Source organism: Neovison vison, chromosome 13 (genome assembly GCF_020171115.1).
Source record: "Neovison vison isolate M4711 chromosome 13, ASM_NN_V1, whole genome shotgun sequence".
NCBI classification, from domain to species: Eukaryota; Metazoa; Chordata; class Mammalia; order Carnivora; family Mustelidae; genus Neogale; species Neogale vison.
The window spans coordinates 128433899-128459781 of NC_058103.1; the positions used below are offsets into that span (position 1 = coordinate 128433899).

Below are 25883 nucleotides of genomic sequence, written 5' to 3' on the forward strand. Positions count from 1 at the left end.
TCGATTCCATTTACCAAGAACCTTAAGATACCTGGGAATAAACCTAACCAAAGTTTCTGTACTTGAAGAACTACAGAACACTCATAAAAGAAATTGAAGGCACAAAATGATGGAAGACCATTCCATGCTCATGGATTGGAAGAATAAACATTGTTAAAATATCTCTACTGCCTAGAGCAATCTATACTTGTAATGTCATTCTGATCAAAACTCCACCAGTATTTTTCAAAGAGCTGGAGCAAACAATCCTAAAATTTACATGGAATCAGGAGAGACCACAAATTGCTAAGGGAATGTTGAAAAAAAAAAAACTGGCAGCATCACGTTGCCTGATTTCAAGCTTTACTACAAAGCTGTGATCACCAACACAGTGTGGTACTGGCATAAACACAAACACATAGTCCAGTGGAAAAGAGTAAAGAGCCCAGATATGGACCCTCACCTCTATCATCAAATAATCTTCGAAAAAAGGAAAAAATATACAGTGGAAAAAAAGTCAGTCTCTTCAATAAATGGTGCTGACAAAATTGGACAGTTATATGTAGAAGAATGAAACTCAAGCATTCTCTTATATCATACATAAACATAAACTCAAATTGGATAAAAGACCTCAATGTGAGGTAGGAATCCATCAGAATCCTAGAGGAGAATATAGGCAGTAACCTCTTTAACATTGGCCATAGCAAGTTCTTTCAAGATATGTCTCCAAAGGCAAAGGAAACAAAAATGAAAATGAACTTTTGGGAGTTCACCAAGATCAAAAGCTTCTGCACAACAAAGAAAACAGTCAACAAAAAAAAGAGGCAACCCATGGAATGGGAGAAGATATTCACAAATGACACTACAGACAAAGGGCTGATATCCAATATCTAGAAAGAACTCCTCAAATTCAACACACACAAAAACAGATAATCACATCAAAAAAAAATGGGCAGAAGACATGAACAGACACTTCTCCAATGAAGACATACAAATGGCTATGATGAAAAAAATGTTCATCATCACTAGTCATCAGGGAGATTAAAATCAAAACTACATTGAGATATCAGCTTACACCAGTTAGAATGGCCAAACTTAACAAGACAGTAAACAAGTGTTGCAGAGAATGTGGAGAAAGGGGAACTCTTTTTTTTTTTTTTCCTGAAATGAAAGTTTAAGGGGAACCCTTTTACACTGTTGGTGGGAATGTAAGTTGGGGCAGCCACTTTGGAAAACAGTGTGGAGAGTCCTCAAGAAATTAAAAATAGAGCTTCCCTATGATCCTGCAATTGCACTACTGGTTATTTACCCCAAAGATACAGATGTAGTGAAAAGAAGGGCCATCTGTACCCCAATGTTCATAGCAGCAATGGCCACGGTCACCAAAAAAGAACCAAGATGCCCTTCAACAGATGAATGGATAAAGAAGATATGGCTCATATAAACAATTGAGTATTATGCTTCCATCAGAAAAGATGAATACCCAGCTTTTGTATCCACATGGATGGGACTGGAAGAGATTATGCTGAGTGAAATAAGTCAAACAGAGAGAGTCAATTGTCATATGTTTTTTCTTATTTTGTGGAGCATAAGGAATAACACAGAGGACATGGGGAGATGGAGAGAAGTGAGTTGGGGGAAATTGGAGGGGGAGACAAACCATGAAAGACTGTGGACTCTGAGAAACAAACTGAAGGTTTTGGAGGAGAGGGGAGAGGGGGGATGGATGAGCGTGGTGGTGGGTGTTAAGGAGGGCATGTATTGCATGGAGCACTGTGTGTGGTGCATAAACAATTTATTCTGGAATACTGAAAAGAAATTTATAAAAACAAAAATTTAAAAAAAGAAGAGATGGTGTGTGTGTGTGTGTGTGTGTGTGTGTGTGTGTGTGTATGTATATATATATACACAATGGAATAATATGTAGCCATAAAAAAACCCTAAATCTTGCCATTTACCACAACATGGGTAGAACAGAGGGTATTATGCTAAGTGATATAAGTCAATCAGAGAAAGACAATTATCATATGATCTCCCTGATATGAGGAATTTGAGAGGAAGGTCATGGGGGTTAGGGAGCAAAAAATGAAACACCTATACCTCCCCTCTCTGGGGAGGGAGAAACCATAAGAAACTCTTAATCTCTAAACAAACTGAGCATTTTTGGGGGGTGGGGGGAGGTATAGATAGGGTGGCTGTGTTATGGACATTGGGGAGAGTATGTGCTATGGTGAATGCTGTGAATTGTGTTAAGCCTGATAATTCACAGACCTATACTCCTGAAGCAAATAATACATTATATGTTGATAAATAAATCAATAAATAATTTTTAAAAATTTAAAAATGTACAATTTATTGTTTTTAATATATTCACAGAGCTGTGCAATTATCGCAAAAGAAAAAAGAGAGATAAGAATATATGGGCGCTTGGGTGGCTCAGTGGGTTGAGCCGCTGCCTTCGGCTCGGGTCATGATCTCAGGGTCCTGGGATCGAGTCCCGCATCGGGCTCTCTGCTCAGTGGGGAGCCTGCTTCCTCCTCTCTCTCCCTCTCTCTCTGCCTGACTCTCTGCCTACTTGTAATCTCTCTCTGTCAAATAAATAAATAAAAAATCTTTTAAAAAAATAAATAAATAAGAATATATGGTCCAGGGGCACCTGGGTGGCTCAGTGAGTTAAAGCTTCTGCCTTCACCTCAGGTCATGATCCCTGAGTCCTGGGACCGAGCCCCACATCAGGCTCACTGCTCAGCAGGGAGTCTTCCCCCTCTCTCTCTGCCTGCCTCTCTGACTACTTGTGATCTCTGTCTGTCAAATAAATAAAATCTTTAAAAATATATATATATGGTCCATTTGCAGGTAAAAAAAATTTAAGATACTTTGACATAAACCATTCCTGAAGCCAGATATTAGAATTAATAGTCAAAGATGTTAATTCAACTATCTCAAATGCATTCAATGAGCAAAAGGAAACCACAAAGAAAAAAATGAAATCAAGAAAGTGATATATAAACAAAATAAGAATATTAATAAAGAAACAATTATAAAAAAGAATGAAGTACACATTTTGGAGGTGAAAAGCACAACTGAAATAAAATCTCACTAGAATTCAACAGCAGATTTTTTTTTTATGAAGTCCTATTTATTCTTTTATGGATAATGCTTTTGGGGTCAAGTCGAACAACTCTTTTCGTGTCCTTAGGTCCCCAGAAGTTTCTCCTGTGTTTTCTTTTCTAGAAGTTTTCTCTTACATTTAAGCTGGTGATCCATTTTTTTTTCAATTTATTTATTTTCAGAAAAACATTATTCATTATTTTTTCACCACACCCAGTGCTCCATGCAAGCCGTGCCCTCTATAATACCCACCACCTGGTACCCCAACCTCCCACCCCCCCGCCACTCCAAACCCCTCAGATTATTTTTCAGAGTCCATAGTCTCTCATGGTTCACCTCCCCTTCCAATTTACCCAAATTCCCTACTCCTCTCTAACGCCCCTTGTCCTCCATGCTATTTGTTATGCTCCACAAATGAGTGAAACCATATGATAATTGACTCTCTCTGCTTGACTTATTTCACTCAGCATAATCTCTTCCAGTCCCGTCCATGTTGCTACAAAAGTTGCGTATTCATCCTTTCTGATGGAGGCATAATACTCCATAGTGTATATGGACCACATCTTCCTTATCCATTCATCCGTTGAAGGGCATCTTGGTTCTTTCCATAGTTTGGCGACTGTGGCCATTGCTGCTATAAACATTGGGGTACAGATGGCCCTTCTTTTCACGACATCTGTGTCTTTGGGGTAAATACCCAGGAGTGCAATAGCAGGGTCATAGGGAAGCTCTATTTTTAATTTCTTGAGGAATCTCCACACTGTTCTCCAAAGAGGCTGCACCAACTTGCATTCCCACCAACAGTGTAAGAGGGTTCCCCTTTCTCCACATCCTCTCCAACACATGTTGTTTCCTGTTTTGTTAATTTTGGCCATTCTAACTGGTGTAAGGTGATATCTCAATGTGGTTTTAATTTGAATCTCCCTGAGGGCTAACAGCAGATTTTACCAGGCAAAAGAAAGGGTCAGCAAACCTAAAGATAAGATATTTGGAATGATCTAGTCTGGGGAGCAGAAGGAAAAATGAATGAAAAAAAATTTAAGAGAGCCTCAGAAACCTGTGAGAACCATCAAACATACCAAGATCTGTATCTTGTCCCAAAAGAAGATAAAAAAAAAAAAGAGGCAGAGAAAATATTTGAATATTTTACCAAAAACTTTCCAAGTCTGAGGAAATCCATGAATATACATGTCCAAGAAGTTCCATGAACTACAAATAGGATAAACTCAAGGAGACCCACACTAAGATATTTTATAGCCAAATCATCACATCCAAAAGACAAAGAAAAAATATTGAAATCAGCAAGAGAGAAACAACTCATCTCATACAAGAGATAATTGGAGTGCTGTCACCAAAATGGGGGAGTATGAGACCCAGCCTCAGTAACTTCTCAAAGATGAACAATTAGACAGAAATCCACAAACAAAAGCACCTCTGAGAGAAGACTAGGTTTTACTTAAGAAATTTCAGGGGGATAGAGCACCAGTTGGTTAAGCATCTGACTCTCAGTTTTTTTTTTCTTTTTTTTTCCAATTTATTTATTTTCAGAAAAACAGTATTCATTATTTTTTCACCACACCCAGTGCTCCATGCAAGCTGTGCCCTCTATAATACCCACCACCTGGTACCCCAACCTCCCACCCCCCCCGCCACTTCAAACCCCTCAGATTGTTTTTCAGAGTCCATAGTCTCTCATGGTTCACCTCCCCTTCCAATTTACCCAAAATCACATACCCTCCCCAATGTCCATAACCCTACCCCCCTTCTCCCAACCCCCCTCCCCCCAGCAACCCACAGTTTGTTTCGTGAGATTAAGAGTCACTTATGGTTTGTCTCCCTCCCTATCCCATCTTGTTTCATGGATTCTTCTCCTACCCACTTAAGAACCCATGTTGCATCACCACTTCCTCATATCAGGGAGATCATATGATAGTTGTCTTTCTCCACTTGACTTATTTCGCTAAGCATGATACGCTCTAGTTCCAGCCATGTTGTCGCAAATGGCAAGATTTTGTTTCTTTTGATGGCTGCATAGTATTCCATTGTGTATATATACCACATCTTCTTGATCCATTCATCTGTTGATGGACATCTAGGTTCTTTCCATAGTTTGGCTATTGTGGACATTGCTGCTATAAACATTCGGGTGCACGTGCCCCTTTGGATCACTACGTTTGTATCTTTAGGGTAAATACCCAGTAGTGCAATTGCTGGGTCATAGGGCAGTTCTATTTTCAACATTCTGAGGAACCTCCATGCTGTTTTCCAGAATGGTTGCACCAGCTTGCATTCCCACCAACAGTGTAGGAGGGTTCCCCTTTCTCCGCATCCTCGCCAGCATCTGTCATTTCCTGACTTGTTGATTTTAGCCATTCTGACTGGTGTGAGGTGATATCTCATTGTGGTTTTGATTTGTATTTCCCTGATGCCAAGTGATATGGAGCACTTTTTCATGTGTCTGTTGGCCATCTGGATGTCTTCTTTGCAGAAATGTCTGTTCATGTCCTCTGCCCATTTCTTGATTGGATTATTTGTTCTTTGGGTGTTGAGTTTGTTAAGTTCTTTATAGATTTTTGGATACTAGTCCTTCATCTGATATGTCATTTGCAAATATCTTCTCCCATTCTTTCAGTTGAGACTTCGAATAGCCAAAGGGATATTGAAAAAGAAAGCCAAAGTTGGTGGCATCACAATTCCAGACTTCAAGCTCTATTACAAAGCTGTCATCATCAAGACAGCATGGCACTGGCACAAAAACAGACACATAGATCAATGGAACAGAATAGAGAGCCCAGAAATAGACCCTCAACTCTATGGTCAACTAATCTTTGACAAAGCAGGAAAGAATGTCCAATGGAAAAAAGACAGCCTCTTTAATAAATGGTGTTGGGAAAATTGGACAGCCACGTGCAGAAAAATGAAATTGGACCATTTCCTTACACCACACACAAAAATAGACTCAAAATGGATTAAGGACCTCAATGTGAGAAAGCAATCCATCAAAATCCTTGAAGAGAACATAGGCAGCAACCTCTTCGACCTCAGCCACAGCAACATCTTCCTAGGAACATCGCCAAAGGCAATGACTCTCAGTTTTTGCTCAGGTCATGATCTCAGGACTCTGGGATCAACCCCTGCATCTAGATCCATGTTCAGTGTGGAGTATACTTGAGATTTTCTCTCCTCCTTCCTCTTCCCCTCCCATTTGTACTCCCAATCTCTCTTTCTCTCTAAAATAAACAAACAAACAAGTCTATCCTTTTTTGGGGGGGGATGTCAGTGGAAAAAGAAAAACAAAGCTGGGGCATCACATTGTCTTATTTCATGCTATATCATGAAATAAAAGCCATGATCACCAAGACAGCATGGCATTGGCACAAAAACAGACACATAGACACATAGATCAATGAAACAGAATAGAATCTCCAGGAAATCGACCCTCAACTCTAAAGTTAACTAATCTTCAACAAAGCAGGAAAAAAAAATCCAGTGGAAAAAAAAAGACAGTCTCTTCAATAAATGGTACTGGAAAAATTGGACAGTATGTATAGAAGAATGAAACTTAATTATTGTCTTACACTATACACAAAGATAAACTCTAAATGGATGAAAGACCTCAGGGTGAGACAGGAATCCACCAAAATCCTAGATGAGAACACAGACAGTAACCTCTTCCACAATGGCCACAACAACTTCTTTCATGACACACCTCCAAAGGCAAGGGAGACAAATGTGAAAATGAAGTTTTGGGACTTCATCAAAATAAAATCTTCTGCACAGCAACAGAAATGGTCAACAAAACAGTGGCAACCCAAAGAATGTGAGAAGATATTTGCAAATAACACTACAGATAAAAGGCTGGTATCCAAGATCTATAAAGAATTTCTCAAACTCAACACCCAAAAACAAAAATGAAACAAAAAATCAAGTCAAAAAATGGGCAGAGAACATGAACAGACACTTCTCCAAACAAGACATACAAGTGGCTAACAGACACATGAAAAAATGCTCAACATCAGTAGCCATCAGGGAAATTCAAATCAAAACCATACTGAATACTGTTTTTCTGAAAATAAATAAATTGGGGGGAAAAAAAAAACCATACTGAGATGCCTCCTAACACCAGTTAGAATGGGTGGCTCAGCTGGTTAAGCAGCTGCCTTCGGCTCAGGTCATGATCCCAGCATCCTGGGATCGAGTCCCACATCGGGCTCCTTGCTCGGCAGGGAGCCTGCTTCTCCCTCTGCCTCTGCCTGCCTCTCTGTCTGCCTGTGCTCACTCTCTCTCTGACAAATAAATAAATAAAATCTTTAAAAAAAAAAAAAGAATGGCAAAAATTGACAAGGCAAGAAACAACAAATTTTGGAGAGGATGTGGAGAGGGGGGATCCCTCTTTCATTGTTGGTGGGAATGCAAGCTGGTACAGCCACTCTGGAAAACAGTTGAGGAGATTCCTCAAAAAGTTAAAAATAGAACTATTCTATGATCCAGCAATGCATTACTGGGTATCTACCCCAAAGATATGGATGTAGTGAAAATAGGGCACATGCACCCCAATGTTTTTAATAGCAATGTACACAATAGTCAGACTGTGGAAGGAGATGAGATGCCCTTCAACAGACAAGTGAATAAAGAAGATGTGCTCCATACATACAATGGAATATTACTCAGCCATCAGAAATGATGAATACCCACCATTTGCATTGACACGGATGGAACTGGAGAGGATTATGCTATTGAAATAAGTCAGGCAGAGAAAGACAATTATCATATGGTTTCACTTATATGTGGAACATAAGGAATAGAACTGAGGACATTAGGGGAAGGAAGAGAAAAATGAAGTGGGGGGAAATCAGAGGGGGAGATGAACCATGAGAGACTATGGACTCTGGGAAACAACCTGAGGGTTCCAGAGGGAAAGGGGTGGAGGAATGGGTTGGCCTCATGATAGGTACTAAGGAAGGCACATATTGCAAGGAGCACTCACTGCTATATGCAAACAGTCAGTCATGGAACACTCCAAAAGCTAATGATGTACTGTATTGTGACTAACATAACATAATAACATTTTAAAAAGTGGAGAAAAAAATAAGCAAAAAGGAAATGGGCGCATCACTTTAGCACTGGGTAATATTTTAAGAAAACTTAATGAAAGGTGAGGAGGTAAGACTAAGCCCCTAACAATCTGTGCAAGGAGTCTCAGCCTGAAGGAATAGAAAGTACAAAGACAGGAGCTTTCTAGACATGTCCAAGGAAAGCTATGGAGGTCAGTGTAACTGGAGCTAAGTGGATAAAGAGAAGACTGATAGGAAGTGACATCAGAGGTGACTATGGCCAGATCAGCAAGGCATGTAGGCACTGCGAAACTGAGTTGTGTTGAGGAAAGTGGGAATCCTCAGTGGAGAATAGATGCTTGGGGGTAGAGCAAGAGTGGAAACAGAACAATTTGAAGGTGACTGCAATATACAGGTGGGGAATGTTGGCTAGGATTAGGGGGCAATGATAAAGGCTATGGAAATTGGCCATATTTAGAAGCTTCAAGGGACAGCTGGCTGTATGTTGTAAGAAAAAACAAGGGCTCAGACTGGTTCTAGGATTTGGAGCCCTGAGAAATTGAGAAAATGACATTTTTATGAAAATGAGTAAGATTTGGGAAGGACACATCAGAATTTGATTTGGGGCACGTTAAGTTTGAGATGCATGTTTTAGCTCAGTGGAGAGGTGAAGGGGCAACTGGATACCTGAGCCCTGGAGTCTGCAGAGAAGCCCAGGAGTGGATGGAATTTAAAGCATGAACTTGGATAAGGCCACTTGCAATGAGTCTAGGGAATGAATTAGCCATAAATGAGTCCAGTGTTTGGGAGCTGAAAGGTGAAGAAGGCCATTGGAAGAAAACCAAGAAGGAGTGGCTGCATGAATAAGAGGAGAACCTTGAGGAGTCAAACAGGGAAAGGAGCACAAGGAGAAGAGAGGTTGCCTCTAACCTGCCAACAGGCCAGGTTAGAAGAGAACTAGGAGCATCACTGGATTTCTCACAAAGGTGAATATCATGAGGTCTTGCAGTGGGGTCAAGAGAAAAATGAAGAAGGATTACAGCAAGATGAGGATGGCAAGGATAGACAGTGATTTCAAAGAGTTTGGCTGTTAAAGGAAGTAGAAGAAAGGGAAGGGAGTCACAGAGTTGCATGGCTCATTGAGATTCTTCATGAGAGGGAGATGGTAGCATGTTTAGATCTTGAACAGACACTTCTCCAATCAAGACATACAAATGGCTATCAGACACATGAAAAAATGCTCATCATCATTAGCCCTCAGGGAGATTCAAATTAAAACCACATTGAGATATCACCTTACACCAGTTAGAATGGCCAAAATTAACAAAACAGGAAACAACATGTGTTGGAGAGGATGTGGAGAAAGGGGAACCCTCTTACACTGTTGGTGGGAATGCAGGTTGGTGCAGCCTCTTTGGAGAACAGTGTGGAGATTCCTCAAGAAATTAAAAATAGAGCTTCCCTATGACCCTGCCATTGCACTCCTGGGTATTTACCCCAAAGATACAGATGTCGTGAAAAGAAGGGCCATCTGTACCCCAATGTTTATAGCAGCAATGGCCACAGTCGCCAAACTATGGAAAGAACCAAGATGCCCTTCAACGGATGAATGGATAAGGAAAATGTGGTCCATATACACTATGGAGTATTATGCCTCCATCAGAAAGGATGAATACGCAACTTTGTAGCAACATGGACGGGACTGGAAGAGATTATACTGAGTGAAATAAGTCAAGCAGAGAGAGTCAATTATCATATGGTTTCACTCATTTGTGGAGCATAACAAATAGCATGGAGGACAAGGGGCGTTAGAGAGGAGTAGGGAATTTGGGTAAATTGGAAGGGGAGGTGAACCATGAGAGACTATGGACTCTGAAAAACAGTCTGAGGGGTTTGAAGTGGCGGGGGGTGGGAGGTTGGGGTACCAGGTGGTGGGTATTATAGAGGGCACGGCTTGCATGGAGCACTGGGTGTGGTGAAAAAATAATGAATACTGTTTTTCTGAAAATAAATAAATTGAAAAAAAAAAGATAATGACTGTACCCTCAGAAGAGAAAAAAAAAAAAGAATGCTGCAGTAGAGAGTGAAAAAAACATTATGGAGGAAAGAACTGTGGCTTTTGTGCTGGGTGGAGGTGCTGGCCTCCACTGAAAATAGGAATTCCCTCCATATAACTGGAAGGAATGTAGTATGTACTAGGCACCTACAGTGGTCGTTGTTTGTGAAACCTCCACATGACTGCTTCATCTTTGCTTCACAAAAGGGAAGCAAAGTCATCAACTTCTAGGAAGGAAGGGAAAGGCACTTGGAGGCTCAAAGGGAGATAAGACATAAGCAGAAGTCATCAAGACTCTTGGGAGAATGAGGCCCAGGGAGAAGTTGTGTGGCAGGCAGCAGTGAGGAGCCATGAGGGAAGTGCTGTGCTGTGGCTGGGAAGCAAGATGGCAATGTAGGACTTGCTGCTCTGCTCCACTATCTGTGCATATGGGGTGGGGGAAAAGGGGACAGACTTAACCTGGCAACAGGTGGTACTTTGCCAAAGGAAGGCTGTGAAACCAAATAGAGGCAAGGGAGTTGAGGATTAATACACAGAGATAATCATAATAATAGTCATGACAGATAGGTGTTTAAGGAGGAAAGAGAGTGTAAAGGAGGGTGGATTAGCCAGAAGGACTGTTGAGCTGGGTCACAAAGTTATCAGCCACAAACAAGCAGGGTCTGGAACTGGGTTACATTTCTCTTTAGGGGTACAAAAGAATTTAAGGGAGCTAAAGCACATGGGTAGTATTAAGGGAATCAATTACCAGATCTTCCATACATCATCAAAATGAGCTGCTTTCAGTCCTACACAATGGATGTCTGTGGAAAGAGACCCTGGAAAGAGACCAAGGAGGAGTGAATCCTGAATCATGGCCCTGTGGATGTTGAAAATCATGCAGGTGTTGGGAAAGGCTCTGCTTGGACTGATCCCAGCTGGGCCGCAAGTGATCCCCAACATAGGGAGAAATGCATGTGAGGTTGGACAGCTGCCTACCTCAAGGCCCATTGGGATGCCAGCCAGGGCTACACACACTGCTTGATGTGCTGATCCAGAACCCTCTGTGTTTCTCTGAGATTGCTAGTTTGGATTTAGGTCTGCACAAAACAACTTCTTTTCTTGATATTGCTACAGGGTCATCCTAGGACAGCCATCACCCTACCCCCTGAAATATTACTTGCAACAGCCCAGTACAGAGCCCAGTACAAGAACACCCAGCTGAGTGTCCACCACTGGGCTGGTCACTTCACCTATGTCCCCAAGGAATTCCAGGGGAAAAAATGTGGCTAGCTCATACATTTTAAGTTAATATGTAAAATTTGTCATGCTAATTTAAAATAGTTCCCAAGAATGTAATTGCTACTATATGTTGACATTATCAAACAAAAGCAATCTATCATTCTTTTACATATATACACTTATATTTAAATACTGTAGTATCAATTCATCTAAAAATACATATAAAGCCCTTTTTCACCTGTCTAAGCAGGAAGACACGTGCCTTGCTGCCTGACTTCTAACCCCTACAATTAGCATCCAGTCCAGGACTCTGAGAAGGATAGCTCCTGACTGAGTGCAAGATAATTAACAATTAAAGGGAGGCTAGTAAATGTAGTGATCCGAAGGGGCATATGCACCCGCATGTTTATAGCAGCAATGTCCACAATAGCCAAACTATGGAAAGAACCTAGATGTCCATCAACAGATGAATGGATAAAGAAGATGTGGTATATATATACAATGGAACACTATGCAGCCATCAAAAGAAATGAAATCTTGCCATTTGTGATGACGTGGATGGAACGAGAGGGTATTATGCTGAGCAAAATAAGTCAATCGGAGAAAGACAACTATCATATGATCTCCCTGATATGAGGAAGTGGAGTTGCAACATGGAGGGTTTGGGGGGTAGGAAAATAATAAATGAAACAAGATGGGACCGGGAGGGAGACAAACCATAAGAGACTCTTAATGTCACAAAACAAACTGAGGGTGGCCAGGCAGAGGGGGTAGAGAGAGAGTGGTGGGGTTATGGACATGGGGGGAAGGTATGTGCTATGGTGAGTACTGTGAAGTGTGTAAACCTGGCGATTCACAGACCTGTACTCATGGGGCTAATAATACATTATATGTTTATAAAAAAATTTAAAAATTTCAAAAAAATAAAATAAAGGGAGGCTAGATAGGCTTTCCCTTATAGGAAAGAAAGAGACATGTGGCAGGAGATGCCCAGAGAGGGGCTGAGGTAGCCCAGATAGACAACAACAGGAAGAAATAGTGGTTCTCAGGGCAAGGGGCTGCCTGGGGACATGAAGCAATGCCAAAGGCGCAGCACAGCACTTTCAGGTGGACAGCTGCCCTAGGACAATGCAGTGTAATATCAGACAGTGAGTACCAAGAAGAGAGCCTGTTCTGCTAAAGAGAATGTAAAGAGCAGAAGCCAAAAGGGTCAGTTTTGAAATTTGAATTTATTGTCAATATTCGAGAATTGAGAATTTTTCATAGAAAAATAGTGATATCCTATTTTTTTTGAAAAATCAAATGAGTTTATACACCAAGTCTACTTCCCTGCAGGGAGAAGATGCACCACAACTGGACAGGTACTGCCCTCCCTCTGACCCAGCACACCTTGCCCTCCCTATGCCTATAGCACCTGCCCTTCTTGTCCCCATCACACTTCCTCTCCCTGGCCTAGCACACCTGCTCTCCCTCTATACCACCACACCTACCCTCCCTGCACCTACCACCTGCATTCCTTTAAACCCACCACCACTGGGGTCAGTGTTCACTTATCCTCAGCTAGCACTCTTGCTTGTTGTCATTTTGCTGCTGATGCCTGCGGACTCTCCCCAGGTGAGACATTAAATTTGGACACTCAGCTTAGAGACATGTTCCAGCCATCTCTGATAGAAGGGAAAGTGCTTGAGCCTGTGAGGAATTACCTACTCCTGGTTGGATTTCTTTTGTGTGGAATTTAATAAGCCATCTAAGGATGACTTGCATCTTCACAGGGGATCCTGAGAGTGGAGAGGGTGGGATCATCATTCTGCAATGGAGGCATATTGATAGTTGTAGGGGAACACCCCTGGTTGGAGCCTTGGCCCAGACCAGCACATCTCCAATGTACATGTGCAGGTGGTCACCCAGCATCTTGTCCAGGTGTAGGTTCTGACTTGACAGTTCTGACTAGCCAAGGCATGCATTTGTACAAGCTCCAAGGCTGCTGCCACCAAGACCCCACTTGAGATGGAGAGGCTGCACATTGTCAATGCAAAGCATTCCTTTTCTTCTTCCTGGAACTCCTATGATTACCATGCTTGGTCTCCTGGGTCTCACCAAATCTCTTATCTTTTTTCATGATTTTGATCCTTTGTACTTTTGCTCTGTACTTTTAGTTTGCTCTTTCACTTGGCTTCAAACCCACTAACTCAGGCCTAAAGCACTGACTCTTCAATTCATTATTCAACATTTTTTAAAAGTTATGGGTTTTAGTTCCAGAAAGTGTTATCACAATTTATTGTTTGTTTTCCTATGTCTCTGGGACATGTTGTGATCAACTTTCTCTGAGGCTACTAGTGTCCCAAATGTGCCACTTGGGTTCCATGGAACTAGGATCTGGCAGTGTAATGACCAGTCCTTGGGTCATGGAAGGTGAAGGCACTGCACGGTCCTCTCTCTATGCCCATAGCACCTGCCCTTCCTGTCCCCACCACACCTGCTCTCCTCAGCCGAGGCACTGCAGGGCCCCTCAGAAGTCATTCTCTTTGGGAAGGGGGAAGCCCCTCCCAAAAAGGTGTGCACTGCCCCAAAGGGCTGACTTCCAACCTGACAGCCTGCCAGTACCACAGTGATCCAACTGCAGGAGCTCCTCCAACCTAATGGGGAAAACAGCATCTCTGCTGCTGTCCTTTGTTTCTCTAACCCAGTGTGTTCTCAGCCTACACTATGATAGAGCTGGGATTCAAGCCCAGGCCCACCTTCTCCACAACCTGAGCTGTTTATTGCTATAAATGCTCATGTTATTAAACCCAACTGCAATCTGCTGGACCAGGTTTGACCCTCCACATTATTTTGATCCTGGATGTTTTAAGAAAAGATGAAAGATGAACTGGATATTGTACATAAACAATGAATCTTGGCACACTACATCAAAAACTAATGATATATTTTAGAGTGACTCACATAACACAATAAAAAAAAGAAAAGAAAAGATGAATGAAAACAAAATGAGATTATGTAAATAGCAAAAGCAAATGTGAAATGCTTCTGACTTTTACCACCCTGCAAGAGCATTTTTCTTTGCTAATAGTCTGCCCTCTGCCCTAGCACCTCCTGCAGGGCAGGTAGCAGGGAGGAGAATACAAAAACCTAAAGGAAGAAGGTACATGAGAACAAGCCATGAAAAACTGACTTTCTCACCAAGGCTGAATGATAATACAGATAATGATGAGGATCCAAGAAGTCAGAGACAACCCACAAAATTATGTGCATAAATTACCATCCTCTGAATTCAACATCCAGGACAAGAATAATCACATTTTAACTTGAAAATAGCCTGAGAATTCTTCCTATTCAAGCAAATGAGGCTGAAAAGATAAGGTTTAAATGGAAAAAGCTTGTCAGGGAATTCTCAATCATTAACAATGTATTGCAGGTTTCCAATACACTCTCCAGTACAATGTACTGGGGAGACCTAAGAAGGTGCCTACAAAATCAGGTCTGAGTTCATGTGTGGCTCCCATAGCTCCTTATCAGCTGTAGATAGGAAGGGGAAAGAAGGTAAACACAGATGTTAATGGGATTACCCTGTATGAAAATATTTGTTAAAGCTGAGAAACACAAACATCATATGATTTCACCCATAAGTGGGATTTAAGAAAACAACAACAAATGAATAAACAAAAAGCAGAATCAGACTTATAAATACAAAGAGCAAACTAGTTGCTGGAGGGGAGGAAGGGAAAGGGTTGGGCAAAATGGGTGAAGGGGAGTGGGAGATACTCATGCTCAGATATGGAATGAATAAATCACAGAAATAAAAAGCACAGCATAAATGATACAGTTATGATATGATAATAGGAATATATTGGGACAGATGATAGTTACACTGTGGCGAACACAGCATAATGTGTAAACTTGTCAAATCACTATGTTGTACACCTGAAACTGATGTAACATTGAGTGTCAACTATATCTACAAAAAAAAAAAAAAAAAGGAACACACTTAAAGCTATGGGCACTGAGTAATGTATAGAATTGTTGAATCATTATATTGTATAAAACAACATAACACTGCATGTTAACTATACTTCAATTAAAAAAATAAAAATTAAAGGGGCGACTGAGTGGCTCAGTCAGTTAAATGTACGACTCTTGTAGGCTCAGGTCTTGCCTCTCTCATGGTTGCAAGTTTGAACCCCACACTAGGCTCCATGATAGGTGTGAAGCCTACTTAAAAATTAATTAATTGGGGGGGGGGACAAGATGGCGGGGAAGTAGGAGGAGGCGCCTTTTCAACCTGTACCCTAAAGTGAGCTGATTACCTACCAAAGTACTCTAATCACCCATGAAATCAGCCCGAGATCAGAATTATACATGTCTGGATCTCTACAGGGGCAGAAGACGCCAGTGGGCAGGTAAAGCAGAGTGGGAATGGCCGACTGATATCGGAAGATTAACAAAAGGGGGAGGGAGCCACCAGAGGCCACCGGTTGGAAAGTAATACCCCCAATACGAGCGAGAGTGCCCTGCGTCTGGGGACCAGCATTAACTTGGAGACTGGTTGAAAGCACTCCAAAAGAGCAAAAAATCTCAGGGGGGAAATTGTGGGAATTGGGGCAGCTAGGGACAGGGGCTTAAGTCCCTGGTCCCATTACAGCCTCCCCTGGCGCTGAGCCAGAAAGAGTGCGGCAGAGAAACCAGGTCTTTGTCCCTAAGCGCGCCCAAGAACACGTGGGGTCCAGCTCCTGTGAGGGGCTGGGAGCCACACCGGATGGCAGAACGAGCGACCCCTGCTATAGAGTCTGAGATGCGCATGCCCCTCATCCTCCCCTGAGAGAGGTACAAAGGCCCAGCTGGCGCCCTTTGATTACAACCATTACATGTCTCAGAGCCTAAGACATGTGCACCAAACTCTCCTCCCAGAGAGGTGCGCAAAGGCCCAGCCTGGTGCTTTCGACCTGCGCCCTGCTCTCAGATCCTGAGACCCGTGCACAACCCACAGCCTTCCCTGAAAGAGGTGCACGCAAACCGGGTGCTCTTAGACCCAGAAAGACCAGGCACTCCCAGCCCGGGCCAGCGGGAAAATCTCAGCGTGCAATCACTGCATGGAACCTCTCTGGTGGTCTGGAGCTGCCCAGACAGCCGCCACTGCCCTGGCTTTGGGTACAAGCAAAAGATCCTGTGTCCCCAGGGACTGCAACTCAGAACCTGCTCTGCCAGCGGCCAAGGGGGAACTTATTTGGGCTCTGCAGCCAGACTGAGGCTTCGCTCTGAGAGGGAGGTCAGGGTCCAGTTTGTTTTCCTCTAAAACTACAAAAAACATCAAAAGCGGTCAAGGTGAGAGGAAAAAAAAAGTGAACAAACATAAAAACTGCCAGAGAACAAAAGCCTGAAAAAAACCAGTTTCCTCAAAGCCCACCCCCTTGAGGGGGGGTGGGAGGACTTAACTCAGGGAACATCATTGACTGAAAACCCACGTGGCAGGCCCCCTCCCCAGAAAACAAATGAAGAAAGAGAAAGAAAAAAAAAAAAAAGGGCGGGGGACAACAAGAGAACAACCACCACTACTTCATAGGAAAACTTTTATTTTTTACTCGTTCCCACTATTCTGGTTCATTTTTTTATATATGGATAATTTTTTTTAACCTATTTACCATCACAGTGAGCTGTCCAGTACATCAAATTCCATTATAACCTTCTAACCTGAACTTTTTGATACATACACCTATGTTTTTTTCTCTTGCATTTCAATTTTTGAAATTCTTTTTTTTAATTTTAGTTTAGTTTAGTCTAGTTTATTCCTTTTTATTTTTTTTCTAATATTCATATAGAGTTAAACTTCAAAGTAATCCCCTTTCCCCAATCAATACTACCCCTATAGGTAAACCAATTTATAATCTCCCTTTATCTTAGGAGTGTTGAAACCTTTAACAAAGATATCTAGATACATCCATGAAGAATCAAAACAACGTTCCTCGCCCACACTGAGAATATATAACAACTCTCCCACCTTTTTCTTCCACAACTATTTCGATGTTGTTGTGTTTGTCCTGATAGTATATAAATCTTACACTTGGGGTTCTTTTTGACGAGGTTCTTCCTTTATTTGCATATTTTTTTCTCTTCTCATGTACTTTTATCAGTCTTTTTGTTTCTCTGTTTTTGTTTGTCTACTTCATAAATCTTACCATGGGACCCATTTGGGCTGAACATTCCCTTTCATCTTCCCTTTCTTTACTGTCTCACTCTCTCTCTTTTTTTTCTTTTTCTTTTCTTTTTTCTCTTGTTTGGGTGGGGAATCCTGATTGCTCAGAAGTGTTCCAGGGTGCACCCTGACTGCACCATGGTCAATACATCCAGCTACATCTGTTCAGTCATCTCTCACCAAAATGACTAGGAGGAGGAATGCCCAAAAGAAGAAAAATACAGAGGACGGTCCTTCTGCAACAGAGCTAATGGCTATCAACATAGACAATATGTCGGAAAGAGAATTCAGGCTAACAATTATCCAGGCGATAGCTAGGTTGGAGAAAGCCATGGATGACCAAACAGATTTGATTAGGGCTACGCTGAAAGCGACCAGACAGGATGTTCATGATGTTAGGGCAGAGCTAAAAGCTACCAGGGATGAGGTTCACAACGCTCTCAAGAGTTCCAATCTAATCTAAATTCTCTCAAAGCTAGGGTAACTGAGACAAGAGATAGAATTAGAGATCTGGAGGAAAAACAGATAGAGAGAAAGGATCAGGAGGAAGCCTGTAACAAACAGCTTAGAAACCACGATAACAGAATTGGGAAATAAATGATGCATGAAACGTTCTAACGTCAGAATTATTGGAATCCCTAAAGGGGAGGAGAAAGAAAGAAGTCTAGAAGATATAGTGGAACAAGTTCTTCATGAAAATTTGCCCAATCTTGTGAATGGAACCAGTGTTCATGTACTAGAGGTTGAACGGTCTCCACCCAAGATTCTACATTCCAAAAAAATCACGACACCTGATAGTCAAATTGAGGAATCATAATTGTAGGTATAATCTCTTGAAAGCCACTAGGACAAAGAGGCTCCTTATGTACAGAGGAAAGCCCATCAGAATAATGTCAGACCTGTCCACAGAGACCTGGCAAGCCAGAAAGGGCTGGCAAGATATATTCAGGGCACTAAATGAGAAGAACATGCAGCCAAGAATACTTGATCCAGCAAGACGGACATGCAAAATGGATGGAGAGATAAAGAGTTTCCAAGACCGGGAAGGCTTAAAAGACTATACAACCACCAAGCTGACACTGCAGGCAATATTAAGGGGGGGTTCTATAAAAGAGGAAAATCCTAAGAATAGCATTGAACAGAAATATAGAGACAGTCTACAGAAAGAAAGACTTCAAAGGTAACTCGATGTCAATAAAACCATATATATCAATAATCACTTGCAATGTGAATGGCCTAAAAGCGCCCATAAAATGGCCCAGGGTTGCAGATTGGATAAAACGATAGGACCCATCCATATGTTGTCTACAAGAGACTCATTTTGAACCTAAAGATACACCCAGACTGAAAGTGAAGGGATGGAGAAGCATCTTTCATGCCAATGGGCCTCAAAAGAAGGCCGGGGTAGCAATTCTCATATCAGATAAATTAGATTTTAAACTAAAGACTGTAGTCAGAGACACAGAAGGACACTACGTAATTATTAAAGGGACTATCCACCAAGATGATCTAACAATTGTAAATATCTATGCCCCCAATATGGGAGCAGCCAATTACATAAGAAAACTGTTAATCAAGATAAAGAGTCATATTGATATGAATACACTAGTAGTAGGAGAGCTTAACACATGTCTCTCAGAAACAGACAGGTCATCGAAGCAGAAAATCAATAAAGAAACAAGAGCATTTAATGACACATTGGACCAGATGGACCTCATAGATATATACAGAACATTCCACCCTAAAACAACAGAATACTCATTCTTCTCAAGTGCACATGGAACCTTCTCCAGAATAGACCACATACTGGGTCACAAATCAGGACTCAACCGATACCGTAAGACTGAGATTATTCCCTGCATATTCTCAGATCACAATGCTTTGAAACTGGAGCTCAATCACAAGGAAAAGTTCCGAGGCTCTAACACCTGGAAGCTAAAGACCACCTTGCTTAAGAATGCTTGGATCAAGCAGGAAATCAAAGAAGAACTGAAACAATTCATGGAAACCAATGAGAATGAAGACACTTTGGTCCAAAACCTATGGGATACAGCAAAGGCAGTCCTAAGGGGGAAATACATAGCCATCCAAGCTTCCCTCAAAAAATTGAAAAACCCAGAATACACCAGCTGTCTCTACACCTTAAAGAACTGGAGAATCAACAACATATCAAACCAACTCCACACATAAGAAGGGAAATAATCAAGATTGGAGCTGAGATCATTGAGGTAGAAACCAGAGATACAGTAGAACGTATCAATGAAACTAGAAGCTGGTTTTTTGAAAGAATCAATAAGATCGATAAACCATTGGCCACACTAATCCAAAAGAAAAGAGAGAAAGCCCAAATTCATAAAATTATGAATGAAAAGGGAGAGATCATAACTAACACCAAGGAAGTAGAAACAATCATCAGAAGTTATTATCAACAGTTATATGCCAATAAGCTAAGCAACCTAGATGAAATGGATGCATTTCTGGAAAACTATAAACTCCCCAAATTGAACCAGGAAGAAATGGACAACCTGAATAGACTGATATCTAGTAATGAGATTGGAGCAGTGATTAAAAACCTCCCAAAAAACAAGAGCCCAGGACCTGATGGATTCCCTGGGGAATTCTAAAAACTTTCAAAGAAGAAATAATACCTACTCTCCTGAAGCTGTTTCAAAAAACTGAGGCAGAAGGAAAACTTCCAGACTCTTTCTATGAAGCCAGCATTACCCTGATCCCCAAACCAGGCAAAGACCCTAAAGACCCTACCAAAAAGGAGAATTTTAGACCAATATCACTGATGAATATGGATGCTAAGATTCTCAACAAGATCCTACCAAACAGGATCCAACAGCGTATTAAAAGATTATCCACCATGACCAGGTGGGATTCATTCCTGGGCTACAAGGATGGTTCAACATTTGCAAATCAATTAATGTTATAGAAAAAATTAATATGAGAAGAGAGAAGAACCACATGGTCCTCTCCATTGATGCAGAAAAAGCATTTGACAAAATCCATCATCTGTTCCTGATTAAAACGCTTCAAAGTATAGCGATATAGGGAACATTCCTGAACTTGATAAAATCTATCCATGAAAGACCCACAGCAAATACCATCCTCAATGGGAAAAAGCTTGCAGCCTTCCCGTTGAGATCAGGAACAAGACAAGGATGCTCACTTTCACCACTCTTGTTCAACATAGTATTAGAAGTCCTAGCAACAACAATCAGAAAACAAAGAGAAATAAAAGGTATCCAAATTGGCAATGAAGAAGTCAAACTCTCTCTTCACAGATGACATGATACTTTATATGGAAAACCCAAAAGACTCCACCCCCAAACTACTAGAACTCATACAGCATATCAGCAACGTGGCAGGATACAAAGTCAATGTACAGAAATCAGTGGCCTTCTTATACACTAACAATGAAAATATAAAAGGGAAATTAGAGAATCGATTCCACTTACTATAGCACCAAGAACCATAAGGTACCTGGGAATAAACCTAACCAAAGAGGTAAAGGATCTGTACTCGAGGAACTACAGAACACTCATGATAGAAATTGAAGAAGACACAAAAAGATGGAAGACCATTCCATGCTCTTGGATCAAAAGAATAAACATCATTAAGATGTCTATACTGCCTAGTGCAATCTATACATTTAATGCCATTCCGATCAAAATTCCACCGGTATTCTTCAAAGAGATGGACCAAATAATCCTAAAATTTGTATGGAATCAGAAGAGACTCCAAATTGCTAAGGAAATATTGAAAAACAAAAATAAAAGTGGGGGTATCACGTTACCTCATTTCAAGCATTATTACAAAGCTGTGATCACCAAGACAGCATGGTACTGGCATAAAAACAGACACATAGACCAGTGGAACAAAGTAGAGAGCCCAGATATGGACCATCAACTCTATGGTCAAATAATTTTCGACAAAACAGGAAAAAATATGCAGTGGAAAAAGGACAGTCTCTTTAATAAATGGTGCTGGGGAAATTGGACAGCTATATGTAGAAGAATGAAACTCGACCATTCTCTTACACCGTACACAAAGATAAACTCAAAATGGATAAAAGACCTCAATGTGAGACAGGAATCCATCAGAATCCTAGGAGAACATGGACAGTAATCTCTTCAATATCAGTCACAGCAACTTCTTTTAAGATATGTCTCCAAAGGCAAAGGAAACAAAAGCGAAGATGAACTTTTGGAACTTCATCAAAATCAAAAGCTTCTGCACAGCAAAGGAAACAGTCAAAAAAACAAAGAGACAACCCACGGAATGGGAGAAGATATTTGCAAATGACAGTACAGACAAAAGGTTGATATCCAGGATCTATAATGAACTCCTCAAACTCAACATACACAAATCAGAAAATCATATCAAAAATTAGGCAGAAGATATGGACAGACACTTCTCCAGTCAAGACATACAAATGGCTATCAGACACATCAAAAAATGTTCATCATCACTAGCCCTCAGGGAGATTCAAATTAAAACTACATTGAGATACCACCTTACACCAGTTAGAATGGCCAAAATTAGCAAGACAGGAAACAACATGTGTTGGAGAGGATGTGGAGAAAGGGGAGCCCTCTTACACTGTTGGTGGGAATGCAAGTTGGTGCAGCCTCTTTGAAGAATAGTGAGGAGATTCCTCAAGATATTAAAAATAGAGCTTCCCTATGACCCTGCAATTGCACTCCTGGGTATTCAACCCAAAGATACAGATGTAGTGAAAAGAAGGGCCATCTGTACCACAATGTTCATAGCAGCAATGGCCATGGTCACCAAACTGTGGAAAGAACCAAAATGCCCTTCAACGGACGAATGGATAAGGAAGATGTGGTCCATATACACTATTGAGTATTATGCCTCCATCAGAAAGGATGAATACCCAACTTTGTAGCAACATGGACGGGACTGGAAGAGATTATGCTGAGTGAAATAAGTCAAGCAGAGAAAGTCAATTATTATATGGTTTCACTTATTTGTGGAGCACAACAAATAGCATGGAGAACATGGGGAGTTAGAGAGGAGAAGGGAGTTGGGGTAAATTGGAAGGGGAGGTGAACCATGAGAGACTATGTACTCTGAAAAACAATCTGAGGGGTTTGAAGTGGTGGGGGTGTGGGAAGTTGGGGTACCAGGTGGTGGGTATTATAGAGGACATGGATTGAATGGAGCACTGGGTGATGTGAAAAAATAAAGAATAGTGTTATGCTGAAAATAAATAAAAAATAAATTAAAAAAAAGAAAGGAAGGGGAAATTAATTAATTAATTAATTAAAAATTAAAGACAAAACAAAACAAAAAGGAAATATTTCCAAAGAACTGGTGGACAGCCACTGTCAAAAGCCTCCAGTGCCTCTCATGCTCCAGCCATTTGGGTCGCACTCTGTCCCAAGCAAGTGACAAATTAACAATGACACAAAGAGTAAGAAGAAAGGGGGGCTTCAAGCTTCCTGCTTCAGAGGCTCCATATCTGTTCTGATTGCCCTAAACAATAATGAAATAGCAATATTAAGTTGATCTACTAATGTTAAATATTGTTTAATAGTATTACCATTAAAGATAAACAAAAGTCAAAATGAAGGGAAAAGCTCAATGAATAAGGAAAATTTAAAGGAACAAATCTAATCCCCAAAAAGCCCTGGGGTGCTCTTCCAAAGTCTGGCTGTGCTTGTGTTTTAATTTTCACTGAAGCCCCATCCAGCAAATTAGAGAGATAAACCCATCTATATTCTAGTTCTTTTGACTCTGGACACTGTGAAATAAGCAAAAACTCAATGGCATGATTCTGCCAGTTAGAATTTAAGTCTTCTGCATTTCCTGAATTATTTAGTGTTCTATTCTGACCATTGGAGGAAGAGAAAGGTCATGAATAAAGGTGAACAGTGCTTCCTCCCTGCTGCTCTCAGCTCACAGTTGACAGTATGAACACTGGAGGAATGCCCTCCAACTTAAAGATGCACTCTGGAGAGAAGACACCACCCAGAAAGAGATGAGGTTTTTGTTTGTTTGGTTGGTTGGTCTATCCAATTCACTGCCTTGGAAAAATGGAATCATGCTCATAATTTTCCAAAGAAATTTTGAGTAAATGCCCCACAAACTTGTCAGGCACAGCCTCCATCTCCCCACCAGCACATCTGCCAGCATTACAAGTCATTGGAAATGCTGAATGTATCTGCCAGCTTTCTGACACTTTTTAATTAAGTTTCCACACATGTTAAAATCTCTACAGATATGTGTCCTGTTGACCTGGAGAATGACTTTGGCCAGAGCATGTTCTCACAGCAGAATGAGGTTGGGGCTGAAACACAGGCTCTCTTCTGCATGCTCAGCAGCAGGAACCTGGGTTGCAGCTCCAGTGTGTTTACTGCATTTCTGATGGGCACAGGCAGGCAAACCTATCTCTACCCCCATATTGACCTGATAGTATTTCCATAAAATTCTTTTGAGTCTTCTTGTTCAGCCCCCAGGAAAACAGCAAAGCTGAGAACATGGGAATGTCACCAACATGAAATTCCACCCACCAGCCAGACATGTTTGGGCCCTCCAGACTAAGGTGAAAACCTGTGTGGCTCCCCATGTTCTCCTCTGATGCAGCCACTGTGGACACCACCCACCAACCTGCTGAGTCACAGAACAGATTTGGCAGTTTTAGAAAGCTGCATGCCAATTTATGCAATAACTGTATCTTTGGTCTCTCAGCATTTGGTGTCTGTCCATGTTGACTCACATAAACCAAGATCTTTCCTTTGGCCTGCTCCATAGTGAGCCATCGAGTGAATGGATATGCCCCAGATTCATGAGGGTAGTCCTCTCAGTACAGGGAAGGATGGACATGATCCTGGAGTTTAAGGCATGCAACAGAGAATGTCATGTTTGTCTGTTTTATTTCTTAAAAATAAAACAAACAGGGGCACCTGGGTGGCTCAGTGGGTTAAAGCCTCTGCTTTCAGCTCAGGTCATGATCCCAGGGCTCTGGATTGAGGCCTCTGTCTTCAACTCAGGTCCCAGGGTCCTGAGATTGAGACCTGCATCGGGCTCTGTGCTCAGCGGGGAGCCTGCTTCCCTTCCTCTCTCTCTGCCTGCCTCTCTGCCTATTTGTGATCTCTGTCTGTCAAATAAATAAATAAAAATCTTTTAAAAACATAAAAAAATAAAACAAACAAGACAACTCAAGGCGAAGAGAATACAATGTTTGAATTTCTTCATTTTGGGTGGTGAGCATACAGATATTTATTATACTATCCTCCATGATTCTGTAATAAAATTAACTGTTAAAATGAAAACATCAGAAGTGTCATATTTTTAGAAAATGGAGGGGCCTACATTACTAACAATAGGTACCTTCTCATTCACTCCCAGAGAGGATCTGGGTCCTAAAACCTAGAAGCTTCCCCAGGAGGCAGGTATAGCAGTTCATGAATATGCAGAGCCCCAAGGGCAGATTAGGGTTTACTGTGGTTGCACTGTGTAGGGTTCACACATGTTGGGTCTTCTGGAGACTACCTCATCTGGAGAATGGAAGGAACGCACAAGCTGGTCCAGTGTTTCAGAAGCCCAGAGCCCAGCTGCTTTAGTCTTCTTGAGAAATGCCACTGTTGTTGCCCTTCTGTGGGGCCACAGCATCACAGCCAGTCATGACAGTGCCTGCTGAGCCCATACCAGGACATTCAACAACATGTGTACAACTTCTCTAACACAGAACTTCATGACAAAATAACAGCCACAAAATGAGCTCAGAATTACTGAACTTGGACCATGGAAGAATAGTAGCTAGTAGAGAGTCAATCGGGTGACAATCTCAGGGAATGAGTGAGTAACATTGAGTGCCAGGTCAGCCTAAGGTCCTGTGAGAGAGAGAAGCACTGTCCTACTCCTCACTGCAGATTCTCCACTCTACTCGCTTGGGCCAATGTGCTACAAGACGATAAATATCATGGGAGCCCCCTGGCATAGGCTATTGTGCAGGAGTATGGTTGGGCCCTCGACATCACAAGAACAGAGAAAACTCCCCTGTCCAGAATCCAGTCATGTCTTCATGCATTCACACATGTTTAGCACACCTGGGGCCTCAGTTGTTCATGACATTATCCCAGGTTCCTGTATGCAAGCTCCCATTCCTGCCTTTACATTTTCCATCAGGAATTAACAGTTCTACCATACACCTATCAGCAGTGTCAGAATACACAGCAGAAACTGGGCTAGTCATTCTTGTATAAGGCCTCTAATATGTATCCCAATTTCAGCTGCAGTCAGG

The 25883-nt window shown here is 41.5% G+C and overlaps 1 protein-coding gene across 1 annotated transcript in view; it reads right to left on the reverse strand.

Annotated features, from left to right (window-relative positions):
* OCA2 (OCA2 melanosomal transmembrane protein) overlaps positions 1-25883 on the reverse strand; it is a 442782-nt gene that overhangs the window by 168071 nt on the left and 248828 nt on the right. The gene's annotated exons all lie outside the window — the stretch shown is intronic.